This window comes from Triticum urartu, chromosome 6A, assembly GCF_056163025.1.
Source record: "Triticum urartu cultivar PI428250 chromosome 6A, HENAU_Tu73, whole genome shotgun sequence".
Taxonomy (NCBI): domain Eukaryota; kingdom Viridiplantae; phylum Streptophyta; class Magnoliopsida; order Poales; family Poaceae; genus Triticum; species Triticum urartu.
In genome coordinates this window covers 183687896-183712620 of record NC_141878.1, presented here as the reverse complement: position 1 = coordinate 183712620, position 24725 = coordinate 183687896, and positions in this window count along the sequence as shown.

Below are 24725 nucleotides of genomic sequence, written 5' to 3'. Positions count from 1 at the left end.
ATCAGATTCGGCCCGTCAACTGGACACTATGCTTTTGGGCCCACTTGCTAAAGGCCCACTTAGTAATTCGGCCTCATATTAGTTTTGGCATGTTAAGGGCCCGTTTAACATTTCGGCCCTATATTAATTTCGGCCTGTTAAAAGCCCGTCATATAGTTGGGCCTAACTACGGCCCGGTTTGCATCTGGCCTACTCGCAGCCGATATCTGATTGGGCCAAACAAGGACCAAGACAATTTTGGCCTGTTAAAAGCCCGTGATTTGATTCACACAATCATGGGCCGGGGTTCATTTCGGGCTGCTGCTGGCCCATGAGCTGTTTGGCACGTTTCAGGCCCAACCTACATCGTGATTGCATGACGGCCCGATTATGTACCGTAATTTTATGGTTTGGCCGGTTTACTGCGAAGACAAGATATATATATATATATAGTAAAATAACTGCAGCATCGTGAATAAGAAAAAACCTAGACTATACAATAAAGAAATTACGGCATATTACATCCACTGGGCATCAAAGTTCGCCACTATGATAATAAAGCACAAGCAGACAACAGATTACATACACTGGGCACCAAAGATAGCCACCAGTGCAAATAAACACGCCGACAAAATAATATACAAAACCGACAGCACTTCAATAGAGTTCAAGAAAGGTTAGCCCTGCTGGGAAGCTGCACCACAAGCAGCTGAGCAAGATGATGAGACTGCGCTTGTTCAACACTTATATCTCCTCACTCTGAAAGATAAACAAGCAGACCGATGACAGGTTTTGCACATAAAAGTATCAGTGTTGACAATTCATCACATTTCCTACTGACGAATAAAGTGACACAGTTTAAAATTGCATTAACACAATATGGTATTGTTCAGGTCAAGACATGGCAGGAAATGACATTGTGAAGGAGTTGGCAGCTTCACGACACCACTGGATTACAGATCAAGAACTCATAAGTATCAATGGTTAGTGTGCTGTCAATTTATACCATTTCAGATTGGTAAATAAAGAGACGGTTTAAATAATAGTAGAACGATATGACATTGTTCATAGTTAAGACATTACAGAATATAACCTTGTGTTGTAGTGGGTAGGTTCACCACACCACTGGATTACGGATGAAGAACAAAAGCATAGATGAAGTGCAAAAGAAGATCACTTTCTCTGTATAGTTTAATTTACATGGTATGAAGAAGGAACTTAGTTGTACAACTGAAAACTTAAATTGAGAAAGGACAAACTTTTGTTTATGAACTACATAATAAACTTTAAACAAGCAATTTGATGCAAACACCAAAAATAAATACTTGTTGCAGTCATGCCTAACCAAATATATACAGCAAAGTTTGAAGGCTGGAGATGGACAAACTTACATTATTGGTGAAGACAGGCTCTATAAAGGCCTTGTCCATGCTGATGGGGGGGGGGCAATTCAAGAAGTTTACCACAGAATCTTCTTCAAAAGCATTGCCTTTATTCTACATTTTGTTAAGAGTAAATATAGATGTGATAATATATGAAAAAATGGAGAATATTGAAGATAAGATGAAGAGTGATGCTACATAACCAAGTAGCTATAAATGTAAGTGCAGCGATACAGGCAAAAGGTACAGGCAAGAACAATGCACAGCTAAACTTCTTTAGTACCAACCTTGTGGTAAGAGTAAATATAGATCTGATGTGTAGAAAATGGAGGTCAAAGGAAAATAAGCTACAGAGTGATGGTACATGAACAACTACCTGTCATTATAAGTACACTGATAAAGGACAGCATGTACTTACAAGAACAATGCAGAGCTAAAAAAACAATGGCATTGGATATATTCTACACTAATGTAACCATTCATACAGATCAGATAATTTGGTGCGAACAATTGATAAGCAAGCTATCATGCACACTGCTGTCACATAATGAACCAGGTATGTATGCAAGTACAGTGATACAGGACAACAGATACTAACAAGAGCAAAGCAGCGGGTAGCATATTTGCGATATCCTGTCCTTCTTGTCAAACCGGAATTCTTCTTCGAGCAGATTTCCTGCAAAAAAGATCCGTAAGGCACATGCGGAAAAGTAGAAGTTCAAATTGTCATGTGATTTCATAGACAGTACCTCATCCTGGGAACGAGACCAGTGCATAACAAGGTTTTCCATTCAATGTCTTCTAAATTTAGCACATGAGACTTCACCGGAAATTCGTTTATAGACTTGCCATCAAAGTGTGATTTCCTCAGGTAACACCGATACTGCTGCAATGCTTCCTTGAAAAGCACAAGCAAGCTTTGCTCGTCATAACTATCCAGATTGACCCTCGCCTAGATACAACAATGTAATGTAAATCATTGATGTGTTCAATCAGCAGAAAACAGGAAAATAATAACCATGAATAATAGCACTTACACGTAAGTTGGACAGGAAGATGTGAAAATGGTGTTTGTCTTCACAATAATCTTCCCATGATGGGAATATATGCATGTAGTCCCTAAAAACTTTGAAAGCATTGTCTTTTAAACTAGGAATAAATGGAATGGGGTTCCAATCTGCAAGAATTGGCCGTCTCTGCTGTTGGGATAGGTCTTCGGCCGGTGGACTTGCTGTACTTTTTGCTGGAGTGGGATTTTTCTGTGGTGCAGCTGGTGCTATGGCAAATGAAATAGGTATACCTTTTGCTGGAGTGTAGGTCCTGTGTGGTGGGGCTAGTGGTGTGGCCAGTGAAGTATGGGTACAGTCTGCTGGAGTCGGTCCTACGTTTTGTGTCACTGGTTGTACAACCAATATAAGTGGGGTGCTGTCTGATTTCTCTGGCACCACCACGTTTTTCAAGGAATTTGCTGGTGCTCCTTCAGGTTCGGCAATCACCCTCTTCCTTTTTGATGTCTGATGCACAAGAACATCATTTAAGTGAAAAAACATGGTATAATGACAGATGGAATATGTACTGATAATGGATGGGCATGGCATCTTGACATATATGATGAGTAAACTAAGCAGATGGTGGTGCAACAAAGTAGAAGAAATGCAAGACAACATATGCAAGATACCCACAATCAATAAAACATCGCCAAATTAGAACAGGAACTTTGATGGGTGAACAGGACAGGCCATCTGCCTTTGACTCCTCGAGGTTAGAATAGTCATTAGGATCATATTCTGAACAAAAATCAACATGTGGGGAGCGTATGAGTTTCATTGCATCCAGAATGGCACTCAATGCCTTGGTGCCAATTTTGTAAGTCATTGCAGTGTTTAGCTTCAAGAGTGGACTGCTGCTAGTGCGACACAAAGCAGCTACACATATCATAGTGTAGATATAACAGGAAAACCTTAAGCATCAGACTAAAATCAGCAAAGTGGAACTTGCTGGAATATATGTGCTAGTATTGCCGGTATGGCTAGAAAGGCTTCGGATACCAGCTCTCTTCAAGTGAAGGTGCGGTACTATTAATCAGTGTAACTCTCAAAGGCGACACATCTCCCCTGTAGGATCGAAAGTATGTCTAGAGGGGGGGGGGTGATTAGACTACTTGACCAATTAAAAATCTATCCTTTTCCCAATTTTAGTCTTCGGCAGATTTTAGCTATCTTAGCACAAGTCAAGCAATCTTAACACAATTCAAGCAAGTATGCAAAGAGTCTATGAGCAGCGGAAACTAAAGCATGCAACTTGCAAGAATGTAAAGGGAAGGGTTTGGAGAATTCAAACGCAATTGGAGACACGGATGTTTTTGTCGTGGTTCCGATAGGTGGTGCTATCGTACATCCACGTTGATGTAGACTTCAACCCACGAAGGGTAACGGTTGCGCGAGTCCATGGATGGCTCCACCCACGAAGGGTCCACGAAGAAGCAACCTTGTCTATCCCATCATGGCCATCGCCCATGAAGGACTTGCCTCACTAGCGGTAGATCTTCACGAAGTAGGCGATCTCCTTGCCCTTACAAACTCCTTGGTTCAACTCCAAAATCTTTGTCGGAGGCTCCCAAGTGACACCTAGCCAATCTAGGAGACACCACTCTCCAAGAAGTAACAAATGGTGTGTTGATGATGAACTCCTCGCTCTTATGCTTCAAATGATAGTCTCCCCAACACTCAACTCTCTCTCACAGGATATGGATTTGGTGGAAAGAGGATTTGAGTGGAAAGCAACTTGGGGAAGGCTAGAGATCAAGATTCATATGGTGGGAATGGAATATCTTGGCCTCAACACATGAGTAGGTGGTTCTCTCTCAGAAAATGTGTATTGGAAGTGTAGGTATGTTCTGATGGCTCTCTTCACGAATGAAGAGTGGGTGGAGGGGTATATATAGCCTCCACACAAAAACTAACCGTTACACACAATTTACCAATCTCGGTGAGACCGAATTAAGAAACTCGGTCGGACCGATTTAGCAAACCTAGTGACCGTTAGGATTTTCGGTGGGACTGAGATGCAACTCGGTAGGAATGATATGGTTAGGGTTAGGGCATAACGTAATCTTGGTGTGACCGATTACACAAACTCGGTGGGACCAATTTTGGTAATAAGCTAACCAGAGAGTTGGTTAGGTAAACTCGGTGGGACCGATCGCTCATTTCGGTGGGACCGAAATGTTACAAAAGGGAAACAAAGAGTTTACATTGCAATCTTGGTGGGACCGATCGCTCATCTCGGTAGGACCGAAACATTACGAAGGGAAACAGAGAGATTACAACCCCATCTCGGTGTGACCGAGATCCCTATCGGTGAGACCGATTTGCCTAGGGTTTGTGGCAGTGGCTATGACATCTGAACTCGGTGGCGCCGGATGGAAAGAATCGGTGGGGCCGAGTTTGACTTTTGGTTTAGGTCATATGTGGATGTGGGAAGGTAGTTGAGGGTTTTGGAGCATATCACTAAGCACTTTGAAGCAAGAACCTCATTAAGCAACACCTCATCCCTCCTTGATAGTATTGGCTTTTCCTATAGACTCAATGTGATCTTGGATCACTAAAATATAAAATGTAGAGTCTTGAGCTTTGAGCTTGAGCCAATCTTTTTGTCCTTAGTATTTTGAGGGGTCCACTTTCCTCATCCATGCCATGCCATTCATTGAGCTTTTCCTGAAATATTAATCTTGGAATAGCATTAGCTCAATGAGCTATATGTTGTTAGGAATTACCAAAACCACCTAGGGATAGTTGCACTTTCAATCTCCCCCTTTTTGGTAATTGATGACAACATATAGATCAAAGCTTCGACGAATTATAATAAGAGTGAAAAAACACTGTCGCTTTGAGAAGTATGTGAAAAGCAAGAGCTCCCCCTAAATTTGTGCATAGTTTATGATTTGCTTTGGACTGCAAATGCACAGAGAATTCGGCTCATGGGTTACTCTTCCATGTCACATACATCTTGGTGGAGCGCTCAAAATGATAATAATTAAATACATGCACTCATCACCAAGCAAAGTGAATGATCATTTAGGGATAAAATGATAATGTCATCCAACAAGCATTAATGTAGCATATGATCAAACACACATGATCATCCATGTAGCACACAGACAGAAAGTATCTCAAACAAGCAAATAAAGTTCAACCACCAAAGCAAGAGAGAATAAAAAGCAACGCTCTCTCTCGAAGACTATGATCTATACATTCCCCCCCCCTTTGGCAACAAGTTACCAAAAAGTTCCTAGAAAATGCATAGCACTAAATCGTCTCTTAGGCTTGGTCTTCAGGTGGTGGTGTCCGGATAACTCCAAGAACGAAGGCTTCAGTCGATGTAGATGGAGCTGATGGAGTAGGTGCTGGAGCTGGTGGCACTGAAGCTGTAGCTGGTGCAGATGAAGTGGCTCTGTTGTCTGGAACAGGCACTGCAGCAGACCTTTGAGCTATAGGCACTCTGGCAAATGCATCAGTGGTTGTCTTGCCCTTCCTCTCCTGCATATCATCCTGAAGTTGCTCCACAACAGACTGGATCTCAGTTACCTTCACATCCAAGTCATAGAACTTCTGCTCCACGATCCTTTCCAAGCTCTCCTGGTTTTGAGTCAGGGTGGCCAGTCCCTTCTCAATACTCAGAGTGGAGGCAATCGAGTAGCCAAGCTGATCTTGCTTGCTCTTCAGAAGATACTGAGATGCTTCTTCAGTAGTTGGCATCCTTGCAGCCTTTGCCTTCTCCTTCGTGGCTTGTGCGTGCACAGAAGATGGTTCATTTTCATCCATCACCACAATGTTGTCCTCAAATTCTGGGTAGATGGGCAGGTGCTCCTTGTCCAGCAGATATGTGCCGGTTCCCATCATGGAGCTAATCAGCTCCTGGATCTGTGGGGCATACCCACAACTTCTCTTCTGATCTGCAACTGTCCTCTTTATGGTTTCCACTATTAGGCTCATGACTTTGAACTTCTGTGGGACATCAAAGATGTGAAGCAAGTTTATTGCATGGCCTCTGATCATCTTGTGATCTCCTGACTTTGGCAAGAGAGTGTGCCTGAGGATCCAGTTGATAGTTGGCAAGCCTGACAGAAGGTAATGTACAGATCCAAACTTGTGTGTCTCAAGAGCAGCATCTGGGATCTCCTTGTACATGTGGGCCATGGTGTTGTGATCCTTCTTCTTCTTGGCATAGACATCCAAGTCATCTTCACTCTCTTCTGGAGCATTGATCAATTTCACCCATTCAGCAACCGTTGACTGGTACCTAGTGCCTTCAGACATCCAGACAATCCTTCCATCTGGGTAGAAGTGAGCTGTGGAGTAGAACTGCATGATGAGCTCATCATTCCATTTTGTGAGCTTCTGAGCCACAAACTCATCAACTCCACAAGCCTTGAAGCTATCATATACACCAGGGAAGTGATCCTCGTTTTCCTCAATGAATGTCCAATCGACCCATCTCATATCACACACTATGGGCTTCTTATCAAGCAATATGGTCTCGTAGAAGTCCTGCTGTTCCTTTGTATGGAACTTGTAGTCCACAACAGTCCTTCTCCTGGTGGCATATGGATCTTACTCCCTCCATAGCCTTAGACCAGAGTCCTTCCTGACTTTCATGTTTTCTGCAACTGGATGAGCATCATTGTGATTTGGAATTTTTGGCTTCAATTTCCTCAAGACAATAGAATCATCTTCTTCTTCCATTGCAGCTTCAGGCATTGGGGCCTTGTTCTTCTCTGCAGCTAGAATGTTCCTGGTACTCCTCTTTGGTGCAGTTTTGGGTTTTGGAGCAGCTGGCTTAGAAGCTTCTTTGGGCTTAGATGAAGCAGCCCCTGACCTTATGGCATCTCCCATAAGTTTCTGTGCCTTAGGTGCTGGTGCAGTATCTTCTTCCTCTTCCTCTTCAGAGTCTCTCATGATTGAGGATCTCCCAAGCACTCTGGCAGTGGTCTTCTTGACCCTCTCTTTCCTCTTCTTCCCTTCTACAGCACCCTCTTTGGGTTCAGATTCCAAAGGTACTTGAGTAGAGGCTCTGGCTTTAGACATGGGAATTCTCTTTGCAGGTACTTTGGTCTTCATACCAGGCTTAGTTGCAGCAGCAATGCTATATTCCTTCTTAACCACTTTCTTCTTGGAAGTGGCCTCATCCTCAACTGCCACATAGTCTTCATCCTCAGATTTAGAAGTTTTCTTCTTTCTGGCCCTGGTGACAGCCTTTGGTAGATTGCTTGGTGTGCTCCTGCTGCCATCATCTGAGCTGCTATAGGGACTAGTGCCCTCACTCAAGTGAACCTGCTCCTCTGACTTGTTCTGACTGTCACTTTGATCAGACATAATGCAATCTCTAACAGCTAACCCTGTGAGTAGATTATAGATGAGGTAGAGTGGATGAGCATCACAAAGCACAAAGGTTTTTGCAAAAGAATGAATTAAAAACTTAGTTTTAGTTTTCCATAGAAAGCATTTCGGATCTACCGATTTGCAAACTCGGTGATACTGAAGCAGCTTTTGGAACCTAAACTAGTGAACTCGGTCAGACCGAGTCATAGTTCGGTGGCACCGAGACTACTAGGGTTTCACAAAGTGCTGAACTCGGTCACACCGATTTGCAATTCTCGGTCAGACCGAGAATCACATGTGAAATGGCCTGAGCCAAATCGGTGGAACCGATTTCATCAACTCGGTCGGTCCGAGATGGTTTCAGCGGAAACCTAACCCTAAATTTTCAATTCACGACTAAACTACGGAGTGTTTTCGATGGATAGAATGATCTCAATCGTGGCAAGATTCATGGCGAACACAATGTGCTAGGAATCAGATAAGGATAGCACAATGATCAAGTCCATACCCTAGTTCGGCGATGAACTCGCTACGGCGGCAACGGCGGGGATGATTCCCGTTGACGGCGGCGGAGACCAGCTACAGGAGGCGGCTGGCGACGAGGAGGATGATCCGGAGACCCAGGGAGGCAGAGCAGGCTAAGCGCGGGCGAGGAGGTTCCGAAAGTTTTCCAAAATTTGACCCGTGGATATATATAGACTGACCCTGTAGGTGTGACCGAGTGGAACAACTCGGTGGCACCGAGATTCATAACTGCAAGTAGTTACTGAAACTCGGTGTGACCGAAAAGTTCGAATCGGTTGCACCGAGATTGAAAACCTAGATCGACTTAGTGATCTCGGTATGACCGAAATGGATGAATTGGTCAGACCGAAACACACAAAGAAGTTTTGGAAGTTTAAGTCTATGACGAATCGGGGACTCCGAGTGCTCCTCACACAGAGTGGTTCGAATCTGACTTGATCAAACTTTGTGATGCAGCATGAATAGAGTTTGAGACGAGAAAAGCATAGATAGCTAGAGAAGGTTCTTAGGCATTCTTGTCCGTCCACTTGGCCAAAAGGAAAGGAAACCAATCAATCAAAACAACAAGTGGATGTCCTCGAATGAGTAAATTATGCAAACAACACGCTCACACAATAAAATGACAAATGAAATATGTGGCAAAGCATGCACAAACAATTCTAGCATCTATCAAGCAATTGGAGATGACTAGGTCATCTATATATGAGTATATTGACTTAGGAGTCAAATGAGAACATTTCATCATAGGTCATACTCATCGTTTAAGCACAAGTGGGGTTACCTCTTTAACATAAAGCGTTGTTGTGTTCACACCATTAGAGTTGCTTTAACTCAATTGTTAGAGTAAATCTCCCCCCTAGATGTGAGATCCCCCCTAAGAGGGATGAACTAACTTTGGGTTTTGTCGATGATGACTTCATGTATGTGTTGAAGATGTGGATGCTCAATGTTGATGTGGATCATTTGGAGTTATCCTTTGGAGTGAATTACACTTTCAATACCTACACGTGTTAGTCCCACAAGGAACAAACAAGGATATCCATAGACATAGAGTGATGCACACACAAGATAATGTCTATGAAAGCTTTAGGTCACCTTGTCCCTTGTCTTACCAACAAGAGGGTTTGTGACTCCTTGAACTAGTGCAAGATGTGGAAGTTGATTGCACTCGTTCTTGCCAAAATGATAAGAGTGAAGTATGTTGGCGGAGTCACCCTCAAGAACTCTCTAGTTCTTCTTCTTCGGGATCCACACCATCTTGATGGGAATCCTCTGAGTTGTAGTTGTACTTGATGAAGTGGATCTTGATGTAGTCTTGGGAACCCACTTGACTAAGGCCTTAGGAGCTTCTTCAAATGCATCAATTTCCTCTTGAAGCTTGTCCTTGCCTTTTTGCTTGTGGTCTTGTGGTGGAAGATCATCTTGAGCTTGTGTCCCTTGATTCTTCCGGTGCCTTCCTTGCTTTCCTACAATTTCCTCGAATTGCTTACTCCCAGCAAGGCTCTTGTAAACACCTTTCTCTATGATTCCTTTCAATAAGCTATTTTCTTGCTCAAGTGTAACTTGGCTAAGAGAATCATTAGTGGAATCAAGATAACTACTAGAAGCAACAACATTGGATTTAGCATGATTATTGTTACTACTAGAAGAAGAATCTTTCTTGTTCCTGTTACTAGACTTCACTTGAGGCATGTAAGTGGATAAGAGTAAACGCTTGGCAATGTAAGAAGAACTTTTCTTGCAAAGATCATCATTGATTGCCTTTAAGAACTCATGCTCTTGCTCAAGGTTGAGCTTTTCAAAACGTAATTTCTCATGAGTCCTTAAAAGTTTTCGATGATCTCCTAAGATAGTTTCATGAGCTAACTTAAGAGTGTTTAGTTCTTTAGTTAGAGAATCAATCTTCCCCTTATCATTTTCATTCGTTTCATCATAGTATTCATCAGTATAGTTGTCAACAAGTAAATCATCATCACCTAACAAGTCATCTTCATCACTATTGAAATCAACATACTCGGGGTGTGATACCTTTGGTCCTTTGGCCATGAAGCATCTTCCAATTCCTTCATTTGGTGAATCAAATATGTCGTAGGAGTTGGTTGACACAAGTGCTAGACCGGCAACACCTTCATCTTGAGTATATTCGGAGTCGGAGTGATAGCTTCTCTCGGAGTCATTGTTGGAGTCGGAGCCGGATACCCATTCACCAACATGAGCTTGATGTCTTCGTTTTGTGTAGCTCCTTGATGACTTGTGCTTCCTTTATGAATCCTTGCTTCTCCGAGAGGGTCTTTGTTCATATAGATCATCCCTACTCCTTCTCTCCTTTGATGGTGATTCTTCTCTTCTACTTCTTCTTTTGGGAGAATCTTCTCTTCTCTTGTGGGGAGCCGTACACTCATTGGAGTAGTGTCCGGGTCTTCCACAATTGTAGCAGTTTCGCTCTCGACTAGAAGATCTTTTGTCATCGTAGGACCTTGACTTGGAACTTCTCTCTTTGCTTCTATTCTTGTAGAACTTGTTGAAGTTCTTCACCATTAAGCTCAATTCTTCATTGAAGGTTTGTTTCTCACTTGATGATGTGGGGGCTTCACATGAGGCTTTGTAAGCACCACTTGACTTGTTATGTAGCTCCTCCTTATCCTTGAGTGAAATCTCATGAGCAACAATTCTTCCAATGACTTCCGTTGGCTTGAGATCTTTGTAATTTGGCATCATTTGGATCAATGTGCATACGGTATCATATTTTCCATCCAAGGCTCTTAGGATCTTCTTGATGATGAATTTGTCGGTCATCTCTTCACTTCCTAAGCCGGCAATCTCATTTGTGATAAGAGCAAGCCTAGAGTACATTTCAGCGACACCTTCACCATCCTTCATTTTGAACTTGTCAAGTTGACTTTGAAGCACATCCAACTTGGATTCCTTGACGGAGTCAGTACCTTCGTGCATGTCAATCGAAGTATCCCAAATTTCCTTTGCATTCTCAAGATGGCTGATTTTGTTGAATTCTTCGGGGCACAATCCGTTGTAGAGGATATCACAAGCTTGAGCATTGTATTGTAGCATCTTCAACTCTTCCGTGGTAGATTCATGATTCGGTTCTCTCCCATCAAAGAATTCACCTTGCAAGCCAACACACACAATAGCCCAAACGGAGGGGTTATGTCCAAGAATATGCATTTTCATCTTATGCTTCCAACTAGCAAAATTAGTACCATCAAAGTAAGGACCTCTACGGTGGTAATTTCCCTCGCTAGACGTCATACTCTCCTAGGTTGTGAAACCAAGGCTATGACTTCCAAAAGCTATGAAAATCAAGGCAAATGGAGACCAAAGCTCTGATACCACTTGTAGGATCGAAATAATGTCTTGAGGGGGGGGGGTGATTAGACTACTTGACCAATTAAAAATCTATCCTTTTCCCAATTTTAGTCTTTGGCAGATTTTAGCTATCTTAGCACAAGTCAAGCAATCTTAACACAATTTAAGCAAGTATGCAAAGAGTCTATGAGCAGCGGAAAGTAAAGCATGCAACTTGTAAGAATGTAAAGGGAAGGGTTTGGAGAATTCAAACGCAATTGGAGACACGGATGTTTTTGTCGTGGTTCCGATAGGTGGTGCTATCGTACATCCACGTTGATGTAGACTTCAACCCACGAAGGGTAATGGTTGCGCGAGTCCATGGAGGGCTCCACCCACGGAGGGTCCACGAAGAAGCAACCTTGTCTATCCCATCATGGCCATCGCCCACGAAGGACATGCCTCACTAGCGGTAGATCTTCATGAAGTAGGGGATCTCCTTGCCCTTACAAACTCCTTGGTTCAACTCCACAATCTTTGTCGGAGGCTCCCAAGTGACACCTAGCCAATCTAGGAGACACCACTCTCCAAGAAGTAACAAATGGTGTGTTGATGATGAACTCCTTGCTCTTGTGCTTCAAATGATAGTCTCCCCAACACTCAACTTTCTCTCACAGGATATGGATTTGGTGGAAAGAATATTTGAGTGGAAAGCAACTTGGGGAAGGATAGAGATCAAGATTCATATGGTGGGAACGGAATATCTTGGCCTCAACACATGAGTAGGTGGTTCTCTCTCTCAGAAAATGTGTATTGGAAGTGTAGGTATGTTCTGATGGCTCTCTCCACGAATGAAGAGTGGGTGGAGGGGTACATATAGCCTCCACACAAAAACTTACCGTTACACACAATTTACCAATCTCGGTGAGACCGAATTGAGAAACTCGGTCGGACCGATTTAGCAAACCTAGTGACCGTTAGGATTTTCGGTGGGACTGAGATGCAACTCGGTAGGACCGATATGGTTAGGGTTAGGGCATAACGTAATATCGGTGTGACCGATTACACAAACTCGGTGGGAACGATTTTGGTAATAAGCTAACCAGAGAGTTGGTTAGGTAAACTCGGTGGGACCGATCGCTCATTTTGGTGGGACCGAAATGTTACAAAAGGGAAACGGAGAGTGTACATTGCAATCTCGGTGGGACCGATCGCTCATCTCCGTAGGACCGAAACTTTACGAAGGAAAATAGAGAGATTACAACCCCATCTCGGTGTGACCGAGATCCCTATTGGTGAGACCGATTTGCCTACGGTTTGTGGCAGTGGCTATGACATCTGAACTCGGTGGCGCCGGATGGAAAGAATCTGCGGGGCCGAGTTTGACTTTTGGTTTAGGTCTTATGTGGATGTGGGAAGGTAGTTGAGGGTTTTGGAGCATATCACTAAGCACTTTGAAGCAAGAACCTCATTAAGCAACACCTCATCCCTCCTTGATAGTATTGGATTTTCCTATAGACTCAATGTGATCTTGGATCACTAAAATATAAAATGTAGAGTCTTGAGCTTTGAGCTTGAGCCAATCATTTTGTCCTTAGTATTTTGAGGGGTCCACTTTCCTCATCCATGCCATGCCATTCATTGAGCTTTTCCTGAAATATTAATCTTGGAATATCATTAGCTCTATGAGCTATATGTTGTTAGGAATTACCAAAACCACCTAGGGATAGTTGCACTTTCAACCCCGCATTTCCTTGCTATTCTTATAGGATTCAAGTGGGCAGGCCACTACAAATCTATACCTACTATTAAAGGGAATAGGTATTCTTGGTTTGGTTTAGTCCATTTCGTTCGGTTTGCACACGCTAAGCGATCTGGCCCAGGTACTTGTATGTTGATGGGCCTTTTATGGGCTTTCATAGAGACTGTGAAAAATAATTGGACCAAAATAAATCAAGATTGTTGGAATTAAAAACAGGACCTCCTGTGTAGCTCTTCGATGTAACAACCAACGACCTATGCGCCTTTCACATTTACTAATTCTAACTCGCTCTAAATATACAAGTGGCAGTCATCATGTTTAGGGCGAGCTAATTAAGCAAATGAGCTGATAAAGGAGGATTGTGGCCTTAAATAGAATATTTAAACGGATGTGCCTAATTAAAGAAAGGATTCTGGATAAACCGGTGGAATAACTAAAAGAAAGATGGTGATCTTAATAAATTCTATATGAAGGATTTGAGGCAAAAAAGTAGGATAATTAAAATTTAAATCTATATCTATACCTACTATTAAAGGGAATAGGTATTCTTGGTTTGGTTTAGTCCTTTTCGTTCGGTTTGCACACGCTAAGCGATCTGGCCCAGGTACTTGTATGTTGATGGGCCTTTTATGGGCTTTCATAGAGACCATGAAAAATAATTGGATCAAAATAAATTAAGATTGTTGGAATTAAACAGAGGACCTCCTGTGTAGCTCTTCGATGTAACAACCAACGGCCTATGCGCCTTTCACACTTACTAATTCTAACTCGCTATAAATATACAAGTGGCAGTCATCATGTTTAGGGCGAGCTAATTAAGCCAATGAGATAATAAAGGAGGATTGTGGGCTTAAATAGAATATTTAAATGGATGTGCCTAATTAAAGAAAGGATTATGGATAAACCGGTGGAATAACTAAAAGAAAGATTGTGACCTTAATAAATTCTACATGAAGGATTTGACGCAAAAAAGTAGGATAATTAAAATTTTAAATGAAGGATCTGTAGGCTTCAATGTGTTGGAGCTACTAAATTGGAAAGTTAGGATTTGGTTTCCGACTAAAACAGGTAAGGACGCCATGGTAATTAACAAAATAATTATACTTAAATGCCATTAAAAAGGATTATACTTAGATGGAAACAATGGGAGATTATGCCCAGCAAAGAAAATATGAACACGGCTAAATTCCAATGTATTTTTTATGTTCATTTTGTAGAAGGATGTTGCGTTGCAGCATGTTCTTCATAGTGAATCCGGTGCTGCGGGACATTATGCTTGCACAAAACATCAATTTTTCCCGTTGCAATGCACGGGCATATGTGCTAGTCCTATTCCTATGTTTACAAGATCCTATGAATCAAAGAGGCTCAAAGTGTCCATCACAATCGACCGTATAAACCTCTACACTGCAAATGTCCCTGCTCATCTTCAGTACAAGGAACATACTGTACTACTATCATACTCCCTCCGTTCCAAAATATAAGTCTTGGTAGATATTTCCACTATGGATCACATACAGATGTATCCAGATACATTTTAGAGTGTAGATTCACTCATTTTGCTCCATATGTAGTCCATGGTGGAATCTATACAAAGACTTGTATTTAGGAACTGAGAGAGTACATATTAAAGAAGAACGGAACAGGAACATGGTAAAGAAGAGCAAGCAGATTTTGGATAATAAAAATGTTGGTTGCGTAGTTCCCACACATGATGAACCAGAGCGCATTAAGAATGCAACTCCCAGCTGTCTCTCGGCCATTTCAGGCGGGTGGATGAAGATCCTACGTCTCCTAACCCTTCTTCTTCCTCGTCTGTGATTCTTCCCATACAGAACACCGCACGGGCCGCCGGCCGGACCACCGGCCCCCACCGCCTGTGTTCCTCCGCCACCCGCACCCCCACCCCCGCCCCAACCCCCACCCGTGTCGAGTTTTCTTCGTTCGACGAGGCCCCACAACCACCCGAGCCCCTTCGATTGCACCGGAGAGCTCTGTAAAATCGATTGACCCAATTTTGAAATTTAGTCTACTGTGATTTAACTAGTGTGGAATATAAAAGGGGAAAACCATAAGCATTGGGAGTATAGTGTTGAGCGTGCCATGGAGGATCTGAAGGTGCAAACCGGAAAAAGGCAACTTGCAACCAAGACAAGAAATCAGAGTAAAGCAGTGGCGATCTATTTTCTTGCTGCGATAAATAAGTTGAGCAGATACGAAAGAGTACCGCCTCTGGTGCGGCGCCGTGTACGCATCTACTGAGAATTTGACGGTGCTGCGGTAGCGATGGCTATCGGCGGCGTGGAAGCAGATCTAGGAGGGTAGATGGTGGCGGCGGGGCGCGGTGGATTAGACGGTCATAGGAGCGGCGCCGACAAGGTGGACGACGGCGGGGATGAAGCAAGAGGACGGGATGCAAGGATCCCGGTTCGAAGCCGTGGATGAGAGTGGTCGATCTCTTGTAATGGACGGCAGTGTCGGGGTATCAGCTCCGACATGGTGGAGGAGGATGGCGGTGGATGGGGTGGCGGACGGCGGCGGACGGAGGAGGGTGGGGTGGAGAGGGTGTTTTGGCGCCCACGGAGTACAAATGGGGAAAAGGGAGGTAGAGAGGAAGGTGGGAACCATGTATTCAGGGCGCACTTGTGTCAAATGCGAGGAAATTTACAAACTTAGCCCCCGTTTCAAATTTCTACTACATCACAACAACATTAGTCGGTTGGGGATAGGACAGTAATCTCGCATATACCGAATATTTGCCGACGAGAGTTTGTTTTTGGCGCCCACCGTGTATGAATATCAGTCAGGGAGGGAGTCGATTTCGGCCGAGGACACACTGTGTTTTGGCGCCCACCGTGTATGAATCCGGTGAGAGGCGGTTACATCACGTTTGGGTGAAATTACAAACCTACCCCTATCGAAACCTATAGAAATCCAACAGATAGGCTTTGTGTGGCAGGGATAAGCAGTAGTGATTTCCATCTCGCAGATTTTGGTTTCGGGCGGTTACTGCGACTTTCCCCGCTTCGTTCAAATTTTGCAGAGTGCACGTTTACCGTGCCAACTCAATTCGAATCTCGTTTGTATTCTATTTTTTTCGGGCGGGATCCATTTTGAATTGGAATTACATTCTATATACATCATTTTTATATATACTTTCAAAAGCATAACACCATTTATACATAAATATGGTTTACAAATGGCATGCTCTCAGATTCATAAGGTTGTATCCATCAATTTGTATTTTCAAATATTTGAAACCACTTTATGTTGAAATCCAATGTATGCATTCCTCGCTAACTGTCTCCAATTAATGTGTGTTTCATGCAGGTTTTTTTACTTCTCAAACATGTATAATGTGTTTCACACACGCCACATATAGTGTAATCCCGTTTAGACATTAATTTCATATAAACCATGCATTGTTTGTAATTGAAGAATCTATGGATCACCAATATTGATAAACTATATAACATTACACGTGTGCCCAAATTCAAATGAATATGCATGTTTGCTACACCAATTTGCGTTATGATATTATCGATGTCGTGATCTCCAGTTTAAATATTTGAATCCCCTTTAATCCAAATATCCGTCTCATATAGCTATCACTCATGCTTATATAGGACTATCTCTCTGGACCTATACGCGTTCATCGTCTCTCAGGTATCTCTCGTGCTACCTATATGTCGACAATGATCTTTTATCTTCGTAACACACTGACGGTACTCTCTCCCTCGACCTTCATCACTCTATCTCTCTCTAAGTATATCTCGATCCCTGCTATGTGTCTCTAACTATGATTCTCCATGTGGAATCTCTTTCTCTCACACAAACACAAAACTTTGTCTCCCGGGGTCTCACTTCTCTCTACTATTCCCATGTGTGCCACTCGCACACCCCTCATACAGAGATGTCTTTCGCTCCTTAGATATGAGAACCTACGACTCTTCCTCTTCATATCTCTTTCTCACACACAAACACAAACTCTGTCTCCCAGGGTCTCATATTTCTCCATTGTTCTCTTGTATGTCGTTCACACACACCCTCTCTCCCTAGAGATATCTTGCATTCCCTCGTATGTCTCTCTAGCTATCACTCTCATTGTGAAATATCTTTCTCTCTCGCAGACACAAAACTCCATCTCTCTGGATCTCATTTCTCTCTGATATCTGTTTGTATGTGACTCACATGCACCCTCTCTCTATCTCTCTCACACCCACACACATAACCCAGCCTTCTGATCCACTCGACTCCTATCTCTAACGCACACTAGCTAGCATCTTTATCTTTCTATTTATCTGTTTCTCCATCAACTTTCTTTCTCGCCCTCACTCTTGATTCCTATCACGCACACTACATATGTTTCTCTCTACATGCAGTCAAGTGCCCTCTCACACACATATATAACTTCACCCTTTGAACCACCCGACGGTCATCTCCAACACCCAAACTAGCGGATGTCCCTCTAGCTAGCATCTTCATCTCTGTATCTATCTGTAGTTTCTCCATCAACATTTCTTTCTCGCACGGAGTCTTGCTTCCTATCACCCACACTATATATGTCTCTCCATACATATGCATTTATAGGTTGGTCTCTTTTGCACAATCGTTGCGCCTCACTCCCTCTGCTCGCCATAGATGCATGCTCCAGCCCACGCCACTATCTCTTAAAGACAAAAACAGATGCTCAATTGTCGAACCTTCTTCCCTGCATTCTCACATGCATGCATATTGTCATACCGATCCGTCTCTCCCATGTCGTTGATCTTATGACTTATGTCTTCTTTCTTTTATCTCGATCATGCGCGCACGCACACACACACATCCCACGTATACATGTATACCTCTCACACATGCACGTTCAAGGTCTCTATGTCTCCATATGTAGTTAATTACCCTCAATCCTAACGCCAACTCGAATCGTTCTCCTCTTTTGTGCACATAAATTCCGCCTGGATGGGCAAAACACACACTCACACTTAACAATCTCCTTCTAGCTACCCCCCGCCTCTCACTGTTCCCCTATATCCCCGAAACCAATAAGACCATCCCTTTGTTTAATTCCCGCCTACATGCACCATCGATATATAGTAGTCTTCCTCGGTGTCTCTCGAACAAACACGTTCTCTCGATGTCGACTCCTCTCACGCGCACACACCTTCTCTTCCCTCTCTACGGGAATTTTCTCTCTTGCACCCCATCGTTGGTGGCCTCTGCCATACACATCACCTCTCTATGATGAAGCCATGCACACTTAAATTACATCCGCCACAGAGGACCCCGCGACACACACACACAGGCACACACACACACCCCCACACACACTAAGACTCCATCTCTCTCTCTCTCTCACACACAAACACACACACACACACATGCACGCACGCATGCACGCACCCCCCATACACACTAAGACTCCATCTCTCTCTCTCACACACACACAAACTAAGACTCCATCTCTCTCTCTCCTCTCTCTCTCTCTCTCACACACACACACACTAAGACTCCATCTCACACACACATGCTCTAGGCGGAGCATTTGTTCCTACCACCCTTCATCCAACCTTACCCGTATGATAAACAATCACCTTTATTTACTTGCATAACATGGACAAATTCCACTTTACTTTAGTAGTCAGCAAACTTATCATCTGTACCCTTATAAAAAACGAGTTGGCGGTGATGGTGTGCCTGCCATCTTGTAATACAGACCGTATGATCTATATCTGAGGATAGAAAGCAAACTATGATAATTTTACAAAAGATACCCGCACCTCTCTCCACATCATTATCTCCCGCAACCTCATTGCTCAGCAATTAAAAAATGAATAAGTCTCTGGAACAATCTAGCATGCATGGTGGCCGCTGCCGCCTGCCGGCGTCGTCCATCCCCATGCCTCCACCCATTCCGACCACCAGTCACCACCACACTCCAGTCCTCCTCGCCTTATCTCTCATCTTTCATTTTTTCGATGACATTCTAGAGATACCAGTTTTCCGATAAAATTCTTGAGATATCATTAGTTTTTACACATGGGATTACTCCTGCATGGGTCAATCACAACAGGTGTTTTGTAAAAAATGCATATTGATGTTCCCTGCAATGCACGAGATTCTTGCTTGTAATTATATAACACAAATCATGACCAGGAAGTGACATTTTTTTTGACACAACCACGTTAACATGGCCACGTAAATCACTAGCTAAAGTAAATACCATTATACTTATATCCCGATGCAAAATGTTGAGTACATGTCCGAAGAGTAGAGTCGCACACACGCACTCTGTCTCTCAGAATCTCTCTCTCACAGACACCAGTTACGTGACGCCCACTTAAGCAGACACGTATGTTACAATTTGTGCACCCGCGGGTACACGTGATGTTGCACATTTATTTAAGCCGAAAGGCGAACCCAAACAGTAGCTGCATTCATTCCCCTCCCGCCGCCTCTTCTCTGGTCACCGTCGCCCGGTAGCCATGGGCCGGTCGAAGGTAACAACATACGCCATACTCCCGCCGGAGCGTCGCTTTAATATGGAAAGTGGTCATGCATGCATCTTTTTGTGCTAGCACTCCTATATAAGGGTTGACCGGTCGCTTCCCGCGGACGTGTGCGGGCGGTGGAAGAGGAAGGAGAAGGGAAGCGGGCTGTGGAGTAACGTTTTTTACCACAATTTCTTAGGAAACTGGGTGCAATAATTGAGTAGTTTTGCAAACTACCAGTACTACACCTGAAACGGTTCAAAACCTATACTCCCTTGCCAGCGCGCGCTTCCCGCGTGAAACAGTCAGCGTCGCCCTGGAGCGTCAGTGCCGCATTAATGCCCGGCCGGAGCGGAGGCGACCTCTCACTGGCGCCGGCTTTGAAGTGGCGCGACGGCCGAGAGAGCGCCGCTTCCCGGTGCACGCGACTACTCCGCGTCGAGACTGGCCATAGGCCCTGTTTGGATCCATGGGTTAGAGTTTGTTTGAGCTAGTTGGGGCTCAAATAGCCCTAAAGTATCCAAGCATGAGGGTTTAAATTGGAGCAAGTTGCATCGAACCCACCAAAAAAACTATCCCACCCAAGAGGTGCTAACTGGAGATAGTTCTCATTGGGACCACTGAAAAATCACTTTTCTCTCTCCATGAAGTGCATTTATTGTCAATCTAACCCTGTCACCCAAACACCTCTTTGGCTACAGTTAGTTCAGGGTTAGTCATGAGTTAGTCTATCCTCTAGCTAAGTTAGAGTATCAAATAGGAGCAGTATAGGACATGCAAGTTGCTCAAAGCATACAGGCAAATTCGTACGTGAAAGGATTTTTTTATTTTTGAAAACGGAACGTGAAAGGAATTTTTTTAGAATGCTCTTGGAATGTCTCTAACATGTGATAGTTAACCGACCTCAATAGATGGCAGAAACGCCAGCCCGCCGCACTTTGATAGAGACAGGGAGGGAGAAGCGATACGGGCTGCTGGATTACTAGAGAAAGGTGTCGCACGGTGTCGGTGTCAAAACCGGCGGATCTCGGGTAGGGGGTCCCGAACTGTGCGTCTAGGCCGGATGGTAACAGGAGGCAAGGGACACGAATTTTTACCAAGGTTCGGGCCCTCTTGATGGAGGTAAAACCCTACGTCCTGCTTGATTAATATTGACGATATGGGTATTACAAGAGTAGATCTACCACGAGATCGGAGAGGCTAAACCCTAGAAGCTAGCCTATGGTATGGTTGTTGTTCTGTATGTTGTCCTACGGACTAAAACCCTCCAGTTTATATAGACACCGGAGAGGGTTAGGGTTACACAAAGTCGGTTACAATGGTAGGAGATCTATATATCCGTATCGCCAAGCTTGCCTTCCACGCCAAGGAAAGTCCCTTCCGGACACGGGACGAAGTCTTCCATCTTGTATCTTCATAGTCCAGGAGTCCGGCTGAAGGTATAGTCCGGCCATCCGGACACCCCCTAATCCAGGACTCCCTCAGTAGCCCCTGAACCAGGCTTCAATGGCGACGAGTCCGGCACGCAGTTTGTCTTCGGCATTGCAAGGCGGGTTCCTCCTCCAAGTACTTCATAGAAGATTTTGAACACAAAGATAGTGTCCGGCTCTACAAAATAAGTTTCCACATATTGCCATAGAGAGAATAATATTTACACAAATCTAATCTGCTGACGTATTCCGTAGTGTGACGCACCACGACCAAGTCTTTATTCGAATCGTTTTATTATCCCACCTCAGCGCATCATGCGAGGCGGTTTCCTTGGCACGTCTTGTCGAAGCAGAGATCGTGTCCCCTTATTCTGGGATTCTCATCAATACGGGCATGGGTAATCCAACCGCTTCTAGGACTCCTAGACTATAGGCAAGTCCAAACGGCCACGGAGAGGACGCTTGATATTCACCCTCTTTACAAAGGGACAAGGCTCTTACTTTTTTCCCTCCCGGGCTCAATCGAATCCTTCCCCCACCTCAAGCTCAAACACCCAAGGTTCAGGTCAGGTGCTCCGAACCTTCAATCATGTCCGGATCTAGCCTTCAAGGCCGATGGGTGCCGTCCTTCGTCATGGAAGAAGACATCAAAAAGTTGAGGGAGGCCAGATATCTGACCGCCGAGGTTGTGCATCGGCTGCCCACCGGAGGGCAGACCGTCCCCTCCCCCGAACCCAACGAGAACGTCGTGTTCGTCTCCCACTTCCTCCGAGGTCTAGGCCTTGCTCTGGATCCTTTCGTCAAGGGTTTGATGTTTTATTACGGGCTAGATTTCCATGATCTAGCTCCGGATTCCTTTCTTCATATCACGACATTTATTGTCGTGTGTGAGGCCTTCCTCCGGGTTACCCCTCACTTTGGCATGTGGCTCAAGACCTTTGAAGTAAAGCCGAAGATGATCAAGGGGCAACATGCAGCGTGTGGAGGTGCCTCAATATGCAAGATGACGGGAGCTCCATGGCCCAAAGGTTCCATTCCAGAGGTGTCTGAATTGTGGCAACAGGAGTGATTCTACATCACGGCTCCTAGAAGTGCCAAGTGGGCGGCTGCCCCAGTTTTCCGCTCGGGCCCTCCACCACAACTGATGTCATGGATCAGCAGAGGTCTGAGCTGGGGTCCAGCCAAGGACGTCCCTATACTGCAAATCCACATTCGAGATCTCTTCAATGGAGATTTTAGTTTGGTTGCGGTAATACAAGTTATGCTGGTTCGTTAAGTCCAGCCTCGCAAACGCCGGCCCCTTCACTTGTGGGAGTTCAATCCCGAGGGGCCGCATGTCATTCAAAATTTCCTCGGCCTGACGCACGAGGAGATGTACAAGTCATTCTTCGGACCTCAGGTAGAGTGTCCGAAAATTACCGAGGACGTGGGCCTGAGCAATAACCGCGCCGCCGAACAGGTAAGGAATCTTCCGGCCGAACGCACTATCTCCCACTTGTTACGAAGTTATTTATGAGAGTTTGCTTTTTGACCAGGACTGGCTGACAAAGGCGAAGTTGATTCGGTGTTCGGCCCCCCTCCCCGAGGGTTTGGAGAATCCGGTATTGGAAAAGATGCTCCAGGTCACACCTTGCCCGGAGCCCTTGAAGGAAGATACTAGGGAAGATAATACGGGCGGACGCGGGCCCCCAACGCTACCCATTCTAACCGAGGGAGCGAGCGTCTCCATGATGGAAGAGGACCGGAGGAGGAAAAGGACTGCGCCCGGGGATTCGGAAGCCGAAGCTTCCAAACGGGAGAAGAAGTCTCCCACAGAGGGTCCTACCTCGGGGGGTGCTTTTGCCGCACAAAGTCCGCGGGGGGGTCAATTCTCCAGCGAGTCGTAAGTGACCCGAAATACTTTAATAGTACAGGTATGCCATCTTTTTCTTCTGAGAAAATAACCACCGCATATATCTTTGCAGTTCGGGTCTTAGCCCCTCTCAAATGAGCTCGTCTTCGGGGGATCTTCTTCCAGAGATGATGGAGAGAGAAACGCCCCTCCGGACTCCTCCACTCCGGAAGCGGGCGACCCCGAAGTGTCGTCACGGAGGGCCTTCTCCGGGTCCGGTGAGGCCAGAAGATAATCCCATTGACCGCCGAAGCTCCCAGTGTCCGGCTCCCGAAGAGAGCGGAAAAAAGAGTCCGGCACCGTCTGGTGTGCGGACGGATGTTCTGAGGGAGTTGGTGGGGCGAGCGGCCATCTTAGATGAACACCGTGTGCTGATGAATACGGTGATGGAGAGAATCTCGTCCGCCGAAAGCGGATTGCATGAAGCTTTTATGAGTCTACTGACAGGCTTTGAGGTACGTAAAATAATGTATGATAGTCCTGCACATGCTAGGTGTGCCCTGTGTAGATAGTAGCCCCTGAGACTCTGGTTGTCGTCGGAAATGACGACGAACAGAGGATCATATTCCCAGGTAATAGCCATACTGCCTCTATGTGCAGGTGATGGAAGCTCCGGTGGCTAGCCGGACTAGCGAGTTTGCCCATTTAAAACGGCAGTTGGATGCGGCAGACGCCGACATCGAGCTTGTTAACCAAAGGCTTGACGAGGCACAGGGTAAGTGTCATTATCTGGTAAACGCCACATAGTAAGAGCAACATGATGCCAGTATCTTTAATATGTTGTGACTGCAGATGGAGCTGCCACTGTTGAAGCCTTGCGGGCAGAACTTGCCCGAGCCAAGGAACAAGCAAGGTTTAGTAATGCGGCTGCTTTGAAGGCGACCGAAGAGTTGAAAACCAAGAAGGCCGTGCATGGCGAGAGCCGAGATAAGATGGCCAAGATGGCCATAGAATTAAAAGCCGCCGCCGACCGTTGCCAAGTTCTTTAGAAGGAAAACTTAGCGAAGGCATCGGACCTTGAGAAGGCTGCTGCGACGAGAAAAGACATCCACTCTGCTATGAGGGCGAAGAAGGAGGAGTTGCGGGAAGCCGGGGATATTGTAGCTGGGAAATCCTTTATGTTGCGGAGGAAGTTTGGAGATCCACGATATACCTCTCTGGATTGGCTGTGGAGTTCGGAGGATGTGTATATGGATTTTGCGGCGAGCGCTGCCGATGCGGCCAAGTACTTCCAGGGTCAGATGGACCGTGAAGTGGACCAGCTGTTTTGGACACAATTCCATTCTCCCGAGCGTCCGCTTTCATTGACTAACCAATTAGCCGAATGGGCTGAACTGAATAGGTTGTCCGGACTCGCCATGAGGTCTGTTCTGGATCAGCTATGGCCGAAAAGGCCAAAACCGAACAGCTATTTCAGCTTGGTGCAGCAGCTCCTTGACATGGTGTCACGCATTAATGTGGTGAAGAGGTCGGCGTGCATAGAGGGCTCACGGATGGCCTTTGCCCGTGTTAAAGCATACTGGGCGGAGATGGATGCTACCACTATTGCAGCACGGGATTCGGCCATAGGTCGAATGGCTGCTGC